Raw genomic sequence first — 5,581 nt, forward strand, 5'->3', positions numbered from 1 at the left:
ATGGAGTGGTAAGGGTGGACTTTGCTCAAGTAACCCCTGGCTTGATCCCCATCCACTGCTGGTTGTTCTCCTCCAGAGTTCTGCCTCAAAGCAGAAAGGCCTGGGAGACCTCGCTGGTGGGAACTGAGGCAAAGAGGACGTAGAGTAGCTCACATCTATCTACACCTACTCTTACTAAATGTAGCAGTGGTCTCACAGTATTTCTGAATCTTCTTTAGCTGTTCCTGAGGTAGCAACAGCTCATCTTAATGCCCTTGAATGCCCTTTTGAGTTTCAACTAAGTTTTGATAGGAAGCATGTCTGTGCTTGGATTATGCTGTCCTTGAAGACAAGATGCATGCAGGCACACTGTTAAAATCATTGGTCTGTTCCTTGATGGAATCCTCAAGGGAGTGAGTAAAGACCCCAGTGTGGGGTGCTTTGTGTTCAGGCAATGCATGCAGCTGTTGTGCCAGAGAAAGGACAGACCTTGCTTCTCTGATAGCATCTGATGACCGATGCCTCTGACTGATGGCAACAGTCCCTGGCACACAGGCATCAATCACACTCCCTGCAATGCTGTCAGGGGTGTCTGTCACGCACCCGCCCTGAGTGGGAATTGCTTTCCTGCAGGTCCTGTGCTGTCCCTGCCAGCCCTGGCATCTCAGGGAGCTCTGTGGGCCTGGATTGGAACATTAAAGTGAGTAGATACCCTGAATTCTGTAAGGCAATGTGGGGATGAACATGAGGCAACTGCCAATCCAGTGAGTGGAGACCTAGTAAATCCAACAGATGGAGAAGAAGGAAGAGTGAGACTGGGCTCTCATGTGGCATATGACTTCATTCCATCATATGGATATAGGCCACCCTGAACATAATGAGTGGGGACAGGTTCAGTTGCCCTTAATTTGGGCATCAGCTGTCATTTCACTTGGCCACAGGAAACTCCCAAGAGCCTCCAAGAAGATGCCCCCAGATGTTGTCCTGTCTCTACATCTGCCTGCACGTATCTTCAATCTGTCTCTACTACCTGCACATATCTTTGACCACCTCTGGTCCCTCAAATGTCACCAGACAATTGCATCTGAACAGCTCACTCCTGGCCTCCATCACCATTACTTTCCATGGGAGCTGAGAGAAGGAGCTCACATGCAGGTGTCTATTGAATGACCACCTGAAGAGAGGCAAGAGGAATCCCACCTCCTGTGGGTTGGTGGTGTGCAGGTCAGGGAGCTGAGTCCCCTTCCAGCCCCAGGACTACAAGCCAAGGAGAGCATGCCTTGACTGACTCAGCTGAATCCCTTCCCTCAGCAGGGCAAAAAGAGATCCCTGCCTGTGTCTGTCTGGCTGTCCTGTCTAATGATGGGCCAAGAAAAGTTGATGTTTCGACCCAACTCTGTCTCTGAGCAGAGAAATGCCACTGCTGGAACGAAGTGTCTCTCCCCAGCTGAGAGAGGGAACATCAGTGATTCCTTCAGCTTGTTCCACAGTAGGTTCCCCTGGAGCCCCAGCCACAAATCAAGGGAGCCCGGAGGGGGCAGAGAAATTGCTACCTTGGGCTGGTCCTCTGCTGCTGAGCTGGGCTGGGCTCCTGGGACAGAGGGAGCTCATGGCAAGTGGACAGAGCGGCAGAGAGACAGCTCTGCCCAGGAGCAGCAGCTCTGCAAAGCACAGCAGTGCTGAGGGCACAGCCTGCAGGCACCGAGGGGAGAGGAGCAGGGCAGAGAGAGCTTAAAGGCAGTCTGGGCTGTGAGGAAAGTTGAGAGCTTGCTGGGGGAGAAATCTTCACAGCCCTCTACATGGTAAGTACCTGCATGACAGGCAATGTATCTGCAGTTTGTGGAAGGATCTCCAAAAGCTGGCACATCCCACAGTCCGGAGGACTTCCACAGTTCCTCTAGTGTAGAGGAGGACATGCTGCAGAGCAGGGCTTCCCTGCTGCACCATCAGAGGGACAGGGCATCACAGCTGCCTTCTCCCAGGGACAGCTGCAGGGCTGTGAATGTGTGTGTGTGCAGCCAAGGTGCCCAGGGTTGTCCTTCAGAGTCCCTGTGCCCCAGAGGGCTGTGTGCCCAGGCAGGGACTCTGCCGCCTGCCAGAGTCAGCACTCAGCCTGCCCGGGGAGCTCCCCATGGCACTGCAGAAAGAAGCTGTGGGTGGAAGGAACAACTTCTGGCAGGGCAGGGTCGGTCTGCTGCGTCACTCAGGGCTGCTCACAGCTCCAGATCACCACTAGGAAACTTCCAAGGGGATGTTTCAAGAGGAAGGTCAAGGCAGAGTTTACTAGAAAGAGATTTCCTGAGTCTGTGTTTTCAGTTTCCTACTTGGAGGGCAGGGAACAGGAGCAGGGGTTGCGGAGGGAAAGAGAAATAGAAAAGGACCTGTCAAGCTTGGACAAGTCATTGACACTTCTGAGCTGTAAATTTGAGGGGTCAGCAGGTCTGCTAATAGCCTCCTAAAGTGCCTTCAGGCACTCCTCTGCCTATAGACAGCACCAGCATCACGTTTGCTGGACCCATCAGGGCTGTTCTCACCCGCCCTTTTGAACCTGCAAACAGGAACACGTGCCCAGGCAGTGCCCTGCAAACAGGCAGGTTTCTGTAGGGCCAAGGTGAGTGCACAGAGGTTGGGATGGGGTCTGTGAGTGCTGACAGGGAAAAGACATGGCCCAGGGAATCACTTCCCAGGAGGAAAATCTCCAGGCAGCAGGGTTACGATCAGGGAAGGAGAGGAAACTTAAACCAGATTTGTTGTAGAAGGAGAATTCAGAAAACTCTGTAACATCCCCTCCATCACAGACCCCTTCCTCTGAGCAAGCCCCCTTGCCTCCTCTCCCACCCAGCAAAGCCTCTGCCCTCAGGGCTGTGGGGTCCAAGGCATGAACCACCTCCTCTGCAGCCACAGCTCCAGCAGAGCCATGCTGCAGCTCTCCAGCCACATGCCCACTTCCCTCTGCAGAGCACAGGGGCTGACACCAACTGCCTGGCAATGTTGGTGTCTGGGAGGTGGCGTGCACAGCTGGGTAAGGGTAACGCTGTCCTGAGTGCCCGGCTGCCTCTCCCCTCGCCTCTCTCAGCCAGACCCTCACTGTATTTTTCCTTGTTTCTCCACTTGTCTGTGTTATTGCTGTTGTTATCCTGTTCTTGCTGTCAGGCTCTCTGGGGATGGGAGTTTCAGCTGCAGAGTCACACACTGATCTTGTGGGTCCTTTTGTGCAGGTGTGTCCATGGGAACAAGTGTCCCAGCTTTCCTCTCATCTGTGAGGCTGTGGGCAATGCAGCCTGTGGGGCTGGGGAATGAGCTGGTTTTCCCTTAGTGACATACCATCATGAAAAATCTTACGGATCTCCTTTTGGTATCTTCCCCATGCTGTGAGCTGCCCTCAAGAATGCAAATCTGTTCCATAGCATCTTTGTGTAGCATCTGAAAGCCCCATCTATAAGCACAGTGCTGCTATGACCAAGGAAATGCTGTTGGGTTGGTGAAATGAGCCATGTGTGTCCTTGGCTAGAAGTGGGTTGCTGAGATGTTGAGAAAGGGTGAGACATTTAGCAGTCTGCAGTGGATCCCTCTGCTCTCAGCAGTGTCTGCTGGCTTTTCACGCAAACAGAGCAGTGTGATCGCCCTCAGTCTCAGAAAGGTGCAAGCCCAAGGCATCTCGGTCTGAAGGACAGACCAGCTCCCCTCAACTGCTCTAATCCAATGGCAATCCTCTTGCCTTGCAGGATTCCCTCAGTTCTCCCTGAGGGCAACAGAAATACTAGGACATCCCAGTACAATCCTCAAATCAGATGGGGGGAATAATATAAAAATTTCCCCCAAATTTTTTAAAAAAAACAAACAACACAACAAATTTCAGTCTGCTTTCTGCAATCTTCATTCCTTAGCACTGGGATTCAGATGTTGACAAGCCCTTCTGTTATGGGTGGATTCATCTGACAAAGTTGAACACCAGGACTGGCCGCTGCTTCCACCATTCCCATGAACTCACTGCTGAAGAGCAGGGCTGACACCTCAGCAGCCAGTGGCCAGAGGCCCAGCTCCTCACGCCACATTCAACCAGCACCAAACCAGAGCTTCAGCCATGGAGCTGAAGGAAGGTGTCCTAGGAAAGGGAAATGGAGGGGTGAGGTCTGTAGCAAGGGGAGGGCCTTCAGGAAATGGCTTTGGTTTTGCTCAGAAAAGTCTCCCCTAACTTGTCAATGGCTTTTCCTCTTTGAACGGGTCCCCATGCCTGGAGGCAGCAAACATACAATAGCAGCTCTATCACCGAGTTCCTCCTCCTGGCATTCATGGACACACGGGAGCTGCAGCTCTTGCACTTCTGGCTCTTCCTGGGCATCTCCCTGGCTGCCCTCCTGGGCAATGGACTCATCATCACCGCTGTAGTCTGCAACCACCACCTCCACAGCCCCATGTACTTCTTCCTTCTCAACCTCTCTCTCCTCGACCTGGCCTCCATTTCCACCACTGTCCCCAAAGCCATGGCCAATTCCCTGTGGGACAGCAAGGCCATCTCCTACCTGGGATGTGCTGCCCAGGTCTTTCTGTTTGTTTTTTTCATTTCAGCAGAGTTTTCTCTCCTCACCATCATGTCCTATGACCGCTATATGGCCATCTGCAAACCCCTGCACTATGGGACCCTCGTGGGCAGCAGAGCTTGTGTCCACATGGCAGCAGCTGCCTGGGGCAGTGGTTTCCTCTATGCTGTGCTGCACACTGCCAATACATTTTCAATACCTCTCTGCCAAGGCAATGTCCTGGACCAGTTCTTCTGTGAAATCCCCCAGATCCTCAAGCTCTCCTGCTCAGATGCTTACCTCCGGGAAGTGTGGGTTATTGTGGTTAGTATATTTGTGGATTTTGTGTGTTTTGTTTTCATTGTGCTGTCCTATGTGCAGATCTTCAGGGCAGTGCTGAAGATCCCCTCTGAGCAGGGATGACACAAAGCCTTTTCCATGTGCCTCCCTCACCTGGCCGTGGTCTCTTTGTTTATTAGCACTGTCATGGTTGCCTACATGAAGCCCCCCTCCATCTCCTACCCATTGCTGGATATGGTGGTGGCAGTTCTGTACTCAGTAGTGCCTCCAGCTGTGAACCCCCTCATCTACAGCATGAGGAACCAGGAGCTTAAAGACACATTGAAGAAGCTGATTCAATCAGCTCTTTCTCAGCAGCAATAGCCTTCTCACGCCTCTTCAGAAGTGATTTCAAATTCATCTTGGGAACCTCCTGTGCTTTGGCCACTTTATCTGTGATGACCATGTTTGTCCATGTCTGCATCCACTCCACTTCCCCAGAGGCATGAACCCAGCCTGCCTGACCCAGAGGCCTGTTCACGTGTGTCTGGCACAATGGTACAGCTGGCTTCTCGTGTCGCACCTCTGTAATAAAAGGGGATTTCCTCATGGTGGTGTCTGGAGGTTGGGCTCTTCTTCCAAAGCTGAGCTCAGGCTGAAGAAATTGCCCCCACAATGCCGTGCTGCTTTGCTTGGGTTCTCCCCATGGGATGAGGGGAGGAGGGCATGTGGCAACGTGTTAGAGAATGGGCCTGGGCTGAGCCTTCACCTGTGGGTGCCCAGTTCCACCCGAGATGGTGAGT

At 52.7% G+C, this 5,581-nt stretch overlaps 1 pseudogene; it reads left to right on the forward strand.

The window, feature by feature from the left end:
- LOC142403579 (olfactory receptor 14A16-like) lies at positions 1-5,162 on the forward strand (annotated as a pseudogene).
- Positions 5,163-5,581: the final 419 nt, after the last annotated feature.

The sequence above is a fragment of the Mycteria americana genome, unplaced genomic scaffold (genome assembly GCF_035582795.1).
Source record: "Mycteria americana isolate JAX WOST 10 ecotype Jacksonville Zoo and Gardens unplaced genomic scaffold, USCA_MyAme_1.0 Scaffold_39, whole genome shotgun sequence".
Lineage (NCBI taxonomy): Eukaryota > Metazoa > Chordata > Aves > Ciconiiformes > Ciconiidae > Mycteria > Mycteria americana.